This window comes from Stenella coeruleoalba, assembly GCF_951394435.1.
Source record: "Stenella coeruleoalba genome assembly, chromosome: 18".
In the NCBI taxonomy this organism is placed as follows: domain Eukaryota; kingdom Metazoa; phylum Chordata; class Mammalia; order Artiodactyla; family Delphinidae; genus Stenella; species Stenella coeruleoalba.
This window is the reverse complement of record NC_137164.1, coordinates 59020433-59037173: the sequence shown is the minus strand read 5'-3', so window position 1 is coordinate 59037173 and position 16741 is coordinate 59020433.

Below are 16741 nucleotides of genomic sequence, written 5' to 3'. Positions count from 1 at the left end.
TTTTCGCTGGTAGTGTGCAATATATTTTATAGCATAAATAAAATATTTAGGTAATACTGGTGTTTAAATTAAATCAAGTTTCTTATTTATTTCATATTAAATTCTACATGCATTTATTTATTTATTTATTTTATTTTTGTGGTACACGGGCCTCTCACTGCTGTGGCCTCTCCCGTTGTGGAGCACAGACTCCAGACACGCAGGCTCAGCAGCCATGGCTCACGGGCCCAGCCGCTCCGCGGCATGTGGGATCTTCCCGGACCGGGGCACGAACCCGTGTCCCCTGCATCGGCAGGTGGACTCTCAACCACTGCGCCACCAGGGAAGCTTGCATTTTTATTTTTATGTAATTAACTGGTCAAGCTCTGAGAAGAGTGGGTGTGGATTTCCCTGTTACTAGTATCACTACACTTGGCCTCTATTATCATGAACACATTGAACTATATACCTTTTCCCTTCCTTTCAACCCTTGGGTGCCATTTTACTTTTAGGTGAAATCCTTATAAATAGTAAAAATATAAATTTAGCTTTGGTCAATTTGATTCTCCAACAAGGGAAGTGAAGGCATTCTTGTTTACCATGGCAACTAATATATTCATTTTTATTCCTACTATCTCAAAAAGTGGTTTATTCCTGCTAGCCATTTTATTTTTTATTGTACTTTCATTTTGTAGTAATTACATCCTATTATAATTGTATTCTATTTTCAGGTACTTAAATATGCTATCCACTTCCAGAAAGACACAGCCTTTGTTGTTTTTTATTAATTAGTTCAACTTTCATCCCTAGAGTTCCATTATAGTTAGTTAATGAGGTAATTATCCTTGTTAAATTGTGAATCTCTTGGAACTAGAATTTTGCATTGTTTCTATCTCATTCTCTGATATCAGAACAGTTCATGCCACACAGGCTGAACTCAAGGGGATACAAGTAAATAGATTATTTCCTAGATCCTATTGCAATAATCTTCAAATCTCTTTGAGGGTCATGTCTTCTTTAGTACCCATCTTTTACTCACCAGTGCAAGGCTTCCTACTTTAATTAGTTCTGTTAGAAATACATCACCATGATTATTAATTCCTTCACCAATAAATCCTCATTGTTCTTATAACATTTCCTAATCAATTCCTATTGAATTACGCTCTGCCTTTCATCTAATTTGTAGTTGGTTTCTGTTTACCCATTGTCTAATTATTCCCTTCTGTTTTCAAATCTCTCTCAATCCATGTCTCTTCAGAGTTTAATTGATGGTTTATTTTCAGTTCCATTCAAGGTACATATACAAACATGGACATATTGAAACTGCATTCAGTAATTATCTAATACATTAGTAAATAATAAAAATGCAGAGCATTAGGGCAATAGTTATATTTCCAAAGAACATGCAAAGTTTAGAATTGCCTTTATTGAAACTAAATGTATGCTTGAGCTATTCTAAAAATGTGTTTTCACTTTGAACAAAGTTAATTAAAGATTGTGTCCATTTAAACAATATAAGGTCCCACTTGACAGGATTAAATTCTCACAGCTTCAGTCATGTGTTTATTTTTTTTTTCGTATTTATTTTTTAACATCTTTATTGGAGTATAATTGCTTTACGTTGTTGTGTTAGTTTCTGCTGTATAACAAAGTGAATCAGCTATATGTATACTTATATACCTATATCCCCTCCCTCTTGCATATCCCTCCCACCTCCCTATCCCACCCCTCTAGGTGGACACAAAGCACTGAGCTAATCTCCCTGTGCTATGCAGCTGCTTCCAACTAGCTATCTATCTTATATTTGGTAGTGTATATATGTCAATGCCACTTTCTCACTTCGTCACAGCTTGCCCTTCCCCCTCTCCATGTCCTCAAGTCCATTCCCTACATCTGCATCTTTATTCCTGTCCTGCACCTAGGTTCTTCAGAACCATTTTGTTTTTTTAGACTCCATATATTTGTGTTAGCATACAGTATTTGTTTTTCTCTTTCTGACTTCACTCTGTATGACAGATTCTAGGTCCATTGACCTCACTACAAATAACTCAGTTTCATTTCTTTTTATGGCTGAGTAATATTCCATTGTATATATGTACCACACCGTCTTTTTCTATTCATCTGTCGATGGACACTTAGGTTGCTTCCATGTCCTGGCTATTATAAATAGTGGGTCAGTGAACATTGTGTTACATGACTCTTTTTGAGTTATGATTTTCTCAAGGTATATGCCCAGTAGTGGGATTGCTGGGTCATATGGTAGTTCTATTTTTAGTTTTTTTAAAGAACCTCCATCCTGTTCTCCATAGTGGATGTATCAATTTACATACCCACCAACAGTGTAGGAGGGTTCCCTTTTCTCCACACTCTCTCCAGCATTTATTGTTTGTAAATTTTATTGAGGATGGCCATTCTGACTGGTGTGATGTGATACCTCATTGTAGTTTTGATTTGCATTCTCAAATGATTAGTGATGTAGGGCATCCTTTCATGTGTTTGTTGGCAAGCTGCATATCTTCTTTAGAGAAACGTCTGTTTAGATCTTCTGCCCACTTTTGGATTGGGTTTTTTTGTTTTTGTTTTTTTTTTGATATTGAGCTCAATGAGCTGCGTGTATGTATAGGAGATTAATCCTTTCTCACTTGCTTTGTTTGCAAATATTTTCTCCCATTCTGAGGGTTGACTTTTTGTCTTCTTTATGGTTTCCTTTGCTGTGCAAAAGCTTTTCAGTTTCATTAGGTCCCATTTGTTTATCTGTGTTTTTATTTCCATTTCTCTAGGAGGTGGCTCAAAAAGGATCTTGCTGTGATTTATGTCAAAGAGTGTTCTGCCTATGTTTTCCTCTAAGAGATTTATAGTGTCTGGCCTTACATTTAGGTCTTTAATCCATTTTGAGTTTATTTTTGTGTGTGGTGTTTGGAAGTGTTCTAATTTCATTCTTTTACATAGAGCTGTTCAGTTTTCCCAGCACCACTTATTGAAGAGGCTGTCTTTTCTCCATTGTATATTCTTGCCTTCTTTATTAAAGATAAGGTGACCATATATGTGTGGGTCTATCTCTGGGCTTTCTATCCTGTTCCATTGATCTATATTTCTGTTTTTGTGCCAGTATCATACTGTCTTGATTACTGTAGCTTTGTAGTATAATCTGAAGTCAGGGAGCCTAATTCTTCTAGCTCCATTTTTCTTTCTCAGGATTGCTTTAGCTATTGGGGGTCTTTTGTGTTTCCATACAAATTCTGAATTTTTTTGATCTAGTTCTCTGAAAAATCCCATTGGTAGTTTGATAGGGATTGCATTGAATCTGTAGATTGTTTTGGGTAGTATAATCATTTTCACAATGTTGAATCTTCCAATCCAAGAACATGGTATATCACTCCATCTGTTTGTATCATCTTTACTTTCGTTCATCAGTGTCTTATAGTTTTCTGCATACACGTCTTTTGTCTCTTTAGGTAGGTTTATTCCTAGGTGTTTTATTCTTTTTGTTGCAGTGGTAAATGGTAGTGTTTCTTTAATTTCTCTTTCAGATTTTTAATCATTAGTGTATAGGAATGCAAGAGATTTCTGTGCATTAATTTTGTATCCTGCTACTTTACCTAATTCATTGATTAGCTCTAGTAGTTTTCTGGCAGGATATTTAGGAGTCTCTATGTATAGTATCATGTCATCTGCACACAGTGACAGTTTTACTTCTTCTTTTCTGATTTGGATTCTTTTTATTTCTTCTTCTTCTCTGATTGCTGTGGCTAAAACTTCCAAAACTATGTTGAATAATAATGGTGAGAGTGGGCAACCTTGTCTTGTTCCTGATCTTAGTGGAAACCATTGAGAATGATGTTGGCTGTGGGTTTGCAATATATGGCCTTTATCATGTGGAGGTATGTTCTCTCTATGCCTACTTTCTGGAGAGTTTTTATCATAAGTGGGTGCTGAATTTGTTGAAAGTTTTTCTGCATCTATTGAGATTATCATATGATTTTTATCCTTCAGTTTGTTAATATGGTGTATCACGTTGATTGCTTTGTGTATACTGAAGAATCCTTGCATTACTGGGATAAACCCCACTTGATCGTGGTGTATGATCCTTTTAATGTGCTGTTGGATTCTGTTTGCTAGTATGTGGTTGACAATTTTTGCATCTATGTTCATCATTGATACTGGCCTGTTGTTTTCCTTTTTTGTGACATCTTTGTCTGGTATTGGTATCAGGGTGATGGTGACCTCCTAGAATGAGTTTGGGAGTGTTCCTCCCTCTGCTGTATTTTGGAAGAGTTTGAGAAGGATAGGTGTTAGCTCTTCTCCAAATGTTTGGTAGAATTCGCCTGTGAAGCTGTCTGGTCCTGGGCTTTTGTTTGTCGGAAGATTTTTAATCACAGTTTCAATTTCAGTGCTTGTGATTGGTCTGTTCATATTTTCTATTTCTTCCTGGTTCAGCAGGTTGTGCATTTCTAAGAATTTGTCCATTTCTTCCAGGGTGTCCATTTTATTGGCATAGAGTTTCTTGTAGTAATCTCCCATGATCCTTTGTATTTCTGCAGTGTCAGTTGTTACTTCTCCTTTTTCATTTCTAATTCTATTGATTTGAGTCTTCTCCCTTTTTTTCTTGATGAGTCTGGCTAATGACTGTATATCTTCACCTGAAGTAGCATTTTAGAACAATTAGTAACTGTAGAGATGATTATAATGTCACAAATTTGGGATTATGACTTTAGCTAAAGAATTAACAGCAGGAGGAGAAAGCCAATTAAGGAGTAAATATCCTATTTCCAGAGAAGTATGGTTTGCAGTTAGAAAGAAATGGGAACAAGAGAGAACAGAAAGGCTTAGTTATAGACACTTATGAATTTTTTTATTATTGATAGTTTTTAGCAGGAAAACATTCCTATTAAGCAAATAGTTCACTGATAAAAAAAATTAGAAGAACACTGTAATTTTGAGATGTTACCCCTTTCTTTTGGGAACAAGAACGAAATGTTTTTAAAATAGCAAAAATGACCAAGATGAAAGAGGTAAAACATTGCTAAACAAGTTTGAAAAATATTAAGTGTATTTGTAGCTATTAATATTGATTGGCTAAGTATACTTAATTTAATAACTTGAATGAAAAGTTCTGCTAAAATACATAGAAAGCAAAGAAGATATCAGGAATCTAAAAATATTCACCTCACCCATTTCATAATGTAAACCAGATTAAACAAGGACTGAGTGGAATCAAGACTCAGGCTATGCAAATATTTCTTTCTTAATGAAGATCATTATTATTTTTCAAATATTGCAAGAAAAAGATTTATAGAAGATAGGCAGATAGATGCAAAAAGGTGGGGGCAGGAGTCAGTTGAGGTCATAGATAATGTTTTGGAGGATGCAATTTTCTCTTAAAATCTTTTGTCTTTAATTTTCTAAGTGAAATATCCATTCCCAGCAATTGAAAAGGAAATATTAAACTATCTGAAGCAAAAGTAGAAACAAAAAGATAAGAAAACAAAAGAAAAACTGATAATAACTTCATGTCATTATGAGTAAGTCTCACTTGTAATAAGAATATATTTGGGGCTTCCCTGGTGGCGCAGTGGTTGAGAGTCCGCCTGCCGATGCAGGGGACACGGGTTCGTGCCCCAGTCCGGGAAGATCCCACATGCCGTGGAGGGGCTAGGCCCGTGAGCCATGGCCGTTGAGCCTGCGTGTCCGGAGCCTGTGCTCCGCAATGGGAGAGGCCACAGCAGTGAGAAGCCCGCGTACCGGAAAAAAAAAAAAAAAAAGAGAGAGAAGAGTATATTTGGCCAGTTTTCAAGAAAAAAATTGGAACTCTAAAAGAGATAGAGACACGTGGTACAGAAATGGCCAGATTAGGAACTTGGACACCAGAGAGGAAAATAGCAGCCATTTCTAATGCAAAAATGTTAACTGCAAGCCAGTGTGCCTAGAGCAGACTGGGTAAGGTAGAGAGTAGAGGGAAATGAGGTTGGAGATAGCACAAAGTTAGATCATTATATCAGTCAGGGTTCTCCAGAGAAACAGAACCATCAGGATATACATGTGTATGTGTATACATGTACACATACACACACACAAAGAAACTGATTTTAAGGAGTTGACTTATACAATTGTGGGGACTGGCAAGTTCAACATCTGTAGGACAGGTTAGCAGGCTAGAAATTCAGATAGGAATTGATGCTGTAGCTATGAGGCAGAATTTCTTCTCCAGGAAACCTCAGGTTTTGCTCCTATGGATTTTCAAATAATTGGATGAAGCCCGTCCACATTATCGAGGGTAATCGCTTTTACTTACTGTCAACTGATGGTACATGTTAACCATCTAGGTTAACAGCAATACCTACACTGATGTTTGATTAAATAACTAGGTACTGTATCCTAGCCAATTTGAGACATAAAACTAACCATCACAATCAGGTAGAATCTTCTGGGCTATATCAAGGGATCTGGAGTTTATTCTAAATGCAGTGAGAAACCTCTGATGGGGAGTAGCCAGGTGGAAGGAGATGTCATGATTGTAAACCTGGAGCCAAACAGCAGGACATTTATATCTTCTGCTTATGATGGTTTTTTGGAATGGGACGGGCATTTTTCAAGGACAATAATCAAGTAAGTAGAATATGAACTCATTTACTTAAAAAACCTTCCCAAGCATCTCAAGAAAATTCTCAATCACAATAGCAGGTCTCCTCAAAAAGATAAAGAGTTTATTTCTAAAATTGTTTATGGAGATAATTTACCAAAATACTTGGGAAAAATGCATGGACATTTCCTTAGACTGCATTTTTGCTTTGTTGCTTTTCAAATGTTCAAATGATTTTAAAAAAGGAAATTCAGATAAACCCAATATATTCCAAGTTTTAAAAATAAATTTACATTGATTTTTTTTGTAAAATAGATTTATTATAGTAGCTAACCAGTGCAAAGATGCCACATACATATTTTAATAGCTAAACATAAATTGAAGTTTACTGATGTCAGTAGAATATCAATTATATTGCAAGTCAATTTATTTGATGGATCATCAATACTAGGAAACTAGCCTTAACAATTATGGAACACAAGGATAGAATAACAATGTATATTCATTAAAATATTCTGCCTTTTATGAAATTTCTATTCTATATTGTGTATCTTAAGCTAAATATTATCTCTACCTCTTTTCTAATAAGTGTAATTAATATTTTTCTCCCTTTCCTAGCTACATTGAAACTATGTACTACTATCACAACTATAATTTTACAACTAATAAAAATGGTCTTCAAATTATAGAATTTTTTTCTTGATATGAGTTATTTAGCTTATAAAAATCATAATTCTCTACAGTCATATTGAACTCTTTTCCCTAAGAACTCAAAGAACTTTAGTCATTAGCTAATTGAACCACCAAATAATTACATTGTTATAATTTATAAAGCATTTAATGGTTTTCTTCCTTCCCTTCTTGGATACTAATCTTTATTTGGATAGGAAATATGATATTTTGTTAGCATCTCTTTTATTATTTGGTATGTCTTAGGTGAAAGTAACTCAAATGATTCATTACATTTATAAAAATAGCATATTTTCTGATAAAGGAAATATGGGGCATGTTTCCAGATTCAGGCAGGCCATTCAATACCAGAATTTTATTTTTTATTCACAATCATGGTTCTATGGTAGCCAATTTCATAGATTGCAAAGACATGTGGAAATGGGCAGTACAGAGTGTATAAAACACATAGTGAGATCCCTTGTAAAGCTTAAAAGTCCATCATAACCAGAGTACTTTCTTTTGGAATAGAACTGGAACCTATATAAATGGACTCAGTCATTATGGAACTCATAATTGACTACTTTAATGGGAACAACTGCTGAAGTCACAGGAGACCTTGGTTTGTGTGGATGGTTGTTTGACATTAACACTGTACTCCAACCTGACCCAGAGAGACTATCTTCAAAAGCTGGTTCCCATGGTGTAATTCAACTCATTCTGTGTGGTTGGTTCCCTACTGAGTCCATCTATAGCTTCTATATTTGCTTTTGGAGACCTTTGACTTCAGAAGGTACTCTGAAGAAAAATCACAAAGATTCTAAGAGTTATAGATGCTTCAAAACTTCTACTTAAAAAAAAAGTACTTGTGATAGTATTACTAAGGTAGGACTCATTGGTAATACAGACTAAAGTAAGAAAAGTCTACACACAGAATGTCACAATAAGTAATAATTCAAATCAGTAAAGTTCTGTTATTTTAAAGATGTTTTTCAAAGCATACCTGTGGGTCAAGTTGTAAAAATGGTAAAAGTATCTTGTAAATTATTCCTGTACTGAGTACAATATTTAAGAATTATTTAGAAACCACAATATTCTAAATACTGCCCACAAAATCAATAATAAAATATTTTAATCTTTTAATTTTTATTCATTTGATTTGGCCACTGCAATTTTCTCAATATTATAGAAACAATAGTTTCCTAATTTATCCAGAGATTTGCAATAGGAAGTTAAGAAAGCCTTCCAAATGCTTTCAATTGTTTTCATAAAATAGCAGAGGCAGACTCATCTATTCACTCATGCATTTAACAAATACTATGAGATTTCCTGCCAAGTACCAGGAATACTGCTAGATGCTGGGAATAAAATGGTGAGCAAAAAGAAATACAATCCCTGCTGCTGTGGAACTTTTGGTCTAATTGATACACCAACATTGGGAAAAAGACATAACAATAAATATACAGCTACAGAAGGTGTTTTTTTTTTTTCTTCTGTGACAATACCTTGCATATAATCAGTGCTCAATGAATATTTACTGAATGAATGAGTAAGTAAATGAGTGAGTGAATTGTAGGAAAACAGTGAAATGTTTGAAGCTATTTGGGGTATGAGGTACTGAGATCCTTTGTTGGAGAAGAGGTTGGAAATGGTGTCTGAGTTCAGGTTATCACTGGACCTTGAAGGCTCTTTGTATTTCAGAAATTTATCATCTTGGTGATTGAAAGCTACTAAATTTTTTAAGTGATACAGTATCCTATTCACCCATGTGATTATAAAATTATCTCCTCTGGAAAAATCTCTACTAACTTCCATTTAAAGTAGCATCTCTCATCATTCTTTACTCTTACATGATTTTTACTTATCATATCCTAACGTTTATATATGTATATGAAATATTTAAATATATATAAATATACATTTCAGGTTATTTCATTAATTTACATAATCCTAACTAATGCTTATTAATTAAATAGATTACTTTAGTCCCTTTTTAATACAAGATATTTATATTTTGTTTATCAGCTTGAAAAGCTATCAGCTGCGAGTAGCAAAAGCTGAATTAATAAGGGCTTAAACTATGCAGAGATTTCTTATTCCACTTAACGAGAAGGCTGGGGTGGGAGGGTGGCTGCTGGCATCAATTTGTCTGCTCAACAAATCACCCAGGATCTGTTCTTTTTCTTTTATTCTCTATAGTTCCTAGCCTTTGGCCCTTTGTCCTTCTTTTATCACCTCATGATTATAGTAGGATGGCCACAACTTTTAGCATCAAATCTATGTTTCAAGTAAGATGAAATAGCAAAGGTGGCAAGATAAAGCTCCCTCCTTGCATGTTTGTAAGGAAGTAAATGTTTTGCCAAAAGGTTCCCAGCAGACTTGTCTTTAAGTTCTGCTGACTGAAGCTAGGCATATTGTTACCATGATGAAATCAATGTGGGGAGGTGGAAGAGAGGGGAAGGCAGGGAAGACTTGTAAATCATCGTGACCAGACAATGGACTGTGCCTACCATGGCGTCTTCTGTGTATATTCTAGTATTTCTAGTTCCTGGACTCTGTGAGGACTTTGACACTTTTAACTAATTTATCTTTATATGATTGTGCCTAGTACTGTTGAATAGTTTGAAATGGAATTAAACTGGATCATATTTTCTGTGCTGTATCTTAAAAATTACCCTCCTGTTGTGGTCTTAGGAATAGTCTTAGGAATCAACAATGATTGATTTAAAACAGGAAAAAGGAAACCACACCATCAGTCCTTCTTAAAAGTGCTTCTTAATCATTTGTTGAGTTAAATGATATTTAACAATCTGCTATTTATTTTTCAGGCTTCCCTACCAAATACAGACACAAATAGCAAAGTGTTTTTTATTATTACCAGTGAATTCATATAGATTTTTAATACTGCCAAAGACCCTAAATAAAATACCAAATTTTTACCAGATTTTTTTTTTTTTTCTTTACGTTACGCGGGCCTCTCACTGTTGTGGCCTCTCCCGTTGCGGAGCACAGGCTCCGGACGCGCAGGCTCAGCGGCCATGGCTCTCCGCTCCGCGGCATGTGGGATCTTCCCGGATCGGGGCACGAACCCATGTCCCCTGCATCGGCAGGTGGACTCTCAACTACTGCGCCACCAGGGAAGCCCTACCAGATTTTTTTTTAAGCGTTAAACATGACAAAGTACATAAAACCAACTTATTTTGCAAATACAATAATTATAGCACATCTGGCATCATTTCTGCCTGCCCTGCCCTGCTGTTTTTCCTCAGTGTGGACTTGGGCTCCAGATGTTGTCGATGCAGTTGGATGGTCACCCACAGGCTATCACCCCAAGGCATAAGAGGCAGAACCAAAACCCAATCAAAATTTCTGATGCCAAAAATGTTCAGAACAGCTGAAGTGCCTCAAAAACAAATGATCAGGGCTTCCCTGGTGGCGCAGTGGTTGAGAGTCCGCCTGCCGATGCAGAGGACACGGGTTCGTGCCCCGGTCTGGGAAGATCCCACATGCCGCGGAGCGGCTGGGCCCGTGAGCCATGGCCGCTGAGCCTGCGCGTCCGGAACCTGTGCTCCACAACGGGAGAGGCGACAACAGTGAGAGCCCTGCATACCGCAAAAAAAACACAAAAAAAACAAAAAAACAAATGATCAGGCCCTGAATTATCAAAAGTCATCTTTATAGAAAGTTTTATTTATAAAAATATGCAAAGAAATTATAAATTGCTTATTTTGTCTCTGTAAAACATCTATAAATTTTTATTATGAAATTTCTTACCATTATAAATGACAATGTCATAAATATTCTCTTATTTTATCCTCTAGATCCAACAGAAAATTATTTTATTTAAAATAGAGGTAGCACCTATACTTTTGATACATATGTATATCTAGAAAGTAAGATTGCTTAAAATATCATGAAACACGTATCTTACTTCTTCTCTGACTTGAGAGTTTTATTTTAAGAAATAAAATATATGTAAATATATTAATATATATATTTTGAATAAAGCTAATTTCACTGTATTGTGTTCCCTCTTCTCTCACAGCTTAAGAAAATTTCATAAATAATTTCTTCTGGAAAACCAATGGTTAGACTTGTTAGCAGTCCTTTTCCTACTTTATTAAAATACCATAATAAGAACTTCCTTAATTTCTCTTCTTGAAATCAGATACTGAGGTACTACACTTCTCTTTAATCTATTTCCTTCTATGTTGTTTAACTTCCCTGTTAATTACATCTCATAGTATCATGATAAAAAGTAAATTAATACAATAATTAATTTAATTACTTGCTTGCTGCAATCAAGGGGTATGATTAAAAGTGAAATAATTTTCTAACATGTTTACATATTATAATTCATTTCATATTTAGTCTACCCACAACTTCTGTATTGGTTTCCCATTGCTGCTATGACAAATTACCACAAACTTAATTACTTAAAATAACACAAATTTATTATTTTACTGTTCTGGAGGTCAAAAGTCCTAAAATCAACTAGTCAACAGGGCTGTGCTTCTACTGGAGGCTCTAAGGGAGAATCTATTCCTTGCCTTTTCCAGCTTCTAGAGGTCTCTGACATTTTTTGGTTCATGGGCCCTTCTTTCATCTTCAAAGCCAGCAACAAACATTTTCAAACCTCCCTCTCCCTCCCTCTCTCTCTCTCCCCCCTTCACACTCCCTCTCCCTCTCTCCCTGTCTCTCTCTCCCTCTCCCTCTCTCCCTGTCTCTCTTTCCTACTTCCATCATCACATATTCTACGACTCTAGCTCACCTGCTATCTCCACCCAGACAATCCAGGATAATCTCCCCATCCCAAGATCATTAACTCAATTACATATGAAAAATACCTTTAAAATGAAAAGTTACATATTCACAGAGTTGGGGATTAGAGCATGAACATCTTTTGGCCTCCATTATTCTACCTACCCAAACTTCCCTTTCAGTTATTACATAAAATTATTATATAAAAAGGGGAAACTCACATAACTAGCTGTCACCAGCCAGATGTTGACCATCTAAAGATGAGCTGAAAACATATACATAAAGAAAAAAAATGAAGAAATAAAGTGAATACAGTCAATTTTACATTTTTTATTCAGGGGAAAATATATTGATCCTTACTTCATTAATAATTTTTGTGGTTTGACTTTTCTTAACCGCAGAGATTTACATGTAGAAAATTGTAAAAGAAAGTGCTGGTACAGAAGCAGTTGTGAGAAGCAGAAACTAAGAACCTGATAATCTTCCTGGGGCCAAGGGTTAAATTCCAGTCAAGGGCTTCCCTAGTGGCGCAGTGGTTGAGAGTCCGCCTGCCGATGCAGGCGACATGGGTTCATGCCCCGGTCTGGGAAGATCCCACATGCTGCGGAGCGGCTGGGCCCGAGAGCCATGGCCGCTGAGCCTGCATATCCGGAGCCTATGCTCCGCAACGGGAGAGGCCACAACAGCGAGAGGCCTGCGTACCGCAAGAAAAAAAAAAAAAAAAATTCCAGTCAATTACCTCCTAAAGTCAAATGTAAATTTCAGTACTAATGTGAAAAAAAGAAAGGCAAAATTATTATAAAAGTTAAAATTTATTTACCCCATTTAAGAAACTCAACAGGATGTTTTATATTCGGGAAATATTTTTTATGCAAGGTTCTTCAAGTAAATTATTTTTTTTGAAACAGGAAGCACTTGCTCTCTGAAATATTTACTTGTATGAAATACAGTACTAATGATAACAAATGCAGGTTTTCTATTACTAAAATGGCAACATTCTCTTGGAGACACTGAATCATTTGCTAATAATTACATAATTTTACACTTAAAAGAACCATTATATAGAAAGTAAGCATTATGAAAAAAACATTAAAAATATGTTCATGTAGTGGATCTTCAACCTTGAAGCTTGAGTGTGGGTTTGGTTATACATTAGTCGGAAGATAAACCTTTACTTGGGGTCTCAGGAATACACACGTTTGACTAAAGACAATATGGAAATTCTGTTGATAACTAATCAACTAGTTATCATTCTTGTCTCAAGTTATTAGCAATTATACTTTGAATCTAATTGCTTACAGATTTTTATGAGTGTAGAAATAAATTAAGAATATGGAGTGAGATATTTTATAAAATGTTAAGTTTCCATTAGCTCTAAAATTTATGGAATTTCCTTCTCTTGACAAATAGAAATAATCAGTTGTGAAACTTATTTTAACTTTTGACTTCAGTTTGTATTTCTACAGCTTGTTCCTATATGCTTTTCCATGGATCTCTACTTATCTTTCTCTATTTACTTTTGTTAGGAGTTATGCCATGGAAATTTTAATGTGACTATATATTTTTCATCCTTTGAAATTTGGAATATAAGCAATCAATCTTTATAGCCCATTATGTTGCCATGAATTAAGTTAGTTGTCAAGTGAGAAGAATATCAGCTCAAATGCTTGATTGTGCAAATGCACATTATAATAGAAAAATTATCTTAGTTGCTGCTCATCTATTATTTTCAAGCAGTCTTTTTAAAAGACATAAGCAGGTGTCAGACATCTGGAATTTTCAGATGACAGGTCATTTTGAAGGAAATAACTTAAACTTTGAAGGTAAAAATGGAAATGTGTAGTTACTTATGCTATCATAGAGTTTTTAATATTAAATTAAGAATTTCCCTTCTGAAGTTTTTTATATGTTTTGGGCATACAGCTTTATGTTTTATAGGCTTTATATCCACAGCAGGGAGAAAAAGATCGAATGAGAGAGAGAAAAGAAGGGTAAACTATATGAGTTTCAACCTTGTATATTATCCTCAATGACTATTCTAAATTCCCTGAGCCTAGATTAGTAGATCAGAATGCATTGATTTGGAGAGAAGAACTGCACATAAGAAAGCAAACATTTCTCTTTCTATAAATGATACATAAGGACAGTATTAAGCACATCTGGAATCAGAGATAAAGTAATATAAGCTAACATTTATTAACTGAGCTAAATACTTTATATGGTTTATCTTATATAATTCTTTTTCCAACACTATGATACTAGGCTCTAGTATTATTTACATTTCAGATGTAATATTACTGGGGCTATGCATGTTAAGTAACATGTCAACAGCCATATAACTAGTAAGTGCATTAAGCAAGTAACAGGACACTGAGGATACAGACAGTGTACTCTCATCATTGACTCTACATCCTATAGGAGGGATCATGGAGTAAACTGATAATAGATAGTAAGAAGAAAAAGTAAAAAGAAGATAAAAAATTAAAGGAACAAGCCTTACATATACCTGGAGGAAGAAAATTCCCTGCAGAGAAACTAGCAAGTATAAAGGCTTATTTGTTCAAGAAAAATGTAGGAGGCTAAGAGGCCAGCATTAAGACTCTGATGGGAATAAGTGTAGAAATTGATTAGATAAGGCGTCAGATAATGTATGGTCTGGTTTTACAGGCCATAGTAGTGTCTTGAAGAGTAGTCCGATATAGAAAGATGCTGAATAATTTTGATCACGGTAGGGACATACCATTGCTTACATTCTAAATGGATCACTCTGCTGGTTACTGGAAGATGGGATGCGAGTAGATGAGGCAAGGCCAGATAAGAGGCTAACTAATTGTCTGAGAAAAAAAAAATGTGTTTTCATGGATGAAAATAGCATTGGTTGAGGTGTTTAATACTTCGCAACTATTGTGAAAATAATTTCTACAAGGTTTCCTATTTTTTGTCAGTGATGAGAGTCAAATAGAGATGCCATATAAGAAGTTTGATATTGAAGTCTAGAGTACTCCAACATATAAATCCTGGTGTTAAGGATGTAGATTATAATTGGAAAGACCTCACCTCTGAATCAGGATGATACTGCCTGGAGAAAGAGTCCAGATATAAAATACAGCTAAAGACAAAACATTTGAGAATGTTGACATTTAGGATCAAACAGAAAAGGAGGAAAAGCTGGAAAATGATCTAAAATAGAGGAGGCAGTGAGTTCAACTGGAAACAATTAGGACGTACTACCTTTAAATCAAAGAAAGGTGACAGAATTTAGTATATTTTACTTTAATATCACAATAAATGGTGGATTTTGTTGACTGTATTAATAGAAAAGTGGAGAACTTAAGCCAGTTTGAGGTGAGTTAAAGAATGAATGGGAAATAAAGAAGAGAAATAGTATAGTATTGGCTTTTTGTGGAGGGAGGGTTATTTTTATATCCAATTTCGTAAGTGGTTGACCAATTCTAAATAAAATTAAGATTGGTGTTGTAAGTAAAATGAGAGTAAATTAAGTAACGATGTTCTGAAATTGGGAGGAAATGAGATTCAAAGAACAGAGCACAAGTGGAGTGATTGTTTTTTGTTGTTGTTGTTTGTCGTTTTTTTTTTTTTTTGATAAATGAAGGAATGCTTTTGTTTATTATGATAGGAGGGAAGAAGAAGCAGTGGTAAACATGCAGGCAGGTAGGATTGTAGGTACAGTAGGCTGAAACTTTGCCCCCACAAAGTTTCCAGTGTTCAAATCCCTCAAACCTGTGAATGGGTTACCTTACATATCAAAAGGAACTTGGATGGTGTGATTAAGTTAAGATTTTAGAGATGGGGAGTTATTAAACTGGAGTATTTTGCTGGTCCAAAATGTGATCACAGGGATCTTAGAGGGAGGCAGGAGGGATGGGATGAAGAAGGAAATATGGAGACAGAAGCAGAGGTCCGATTAATGGCCTTGCTGGAAGGGACCCATGAACCAAGGAATACCAGCAACATCTAGAAGCTAAAAAACACAAGAGAACAGATTTTCCCCCAGAGCCTCCAGAAAGAATATAGCACTGCTAACACTTTAATTTTAGTACCTTAAGACACATTTTTGGAATTCTGACCTCCAGAACTGCAAAAGAATAAACATGCTGTGTTAAGCCACTAGATGGTAATTTGTTAGCAATAGGAAACTAATACACTAGGTTTGGGTGTGGGAAGATAAAGAGATTCCAAACTAAGCACTTTTTTCTTAGAGAAGACAGTATCTCCTGAGATGCATGTAGAGGTTGGGGATTGGGAGGTAAGAGGACAGAAGAGGATGTATAAAAATTTTATATAGAAAAACTAAAGTTCAGCCAAAAAGGAAAAGTAATAGAGTTTCTCATGAAGTCAGAGAAGGCAACCTCTTTTTTGTGGGTTTTCCTAACCAATATGCAAAGACATGGATGCATAATAGAGAGGCATTTGTCATAACTAATTGAGAATTTTTTTTCAATGTGTTAAAAGGAAGTGTAAGATGCACAAGTGATTTGAGAGCATTCACTGAAGAATAAGTTTTACGATAAGCAGTGAATCAAGTCTAGACAAGAAATGTTGAAGCCAGAAAGGGGCTGATGAATAGTGTTCAAAAAAGTGAAGTCAAATGGTTTAGAACTGAATAGGTTGACAGTCTGTAGAGACGTCGGGAGGAGTTGAAAGCACATTTAGAGAAAACAGTAATCAGAGAGTGGGTAGCAATGATGAGTTGAAAAAACGGAGTCCAGGATTTGGGATGTTTTGTCATGT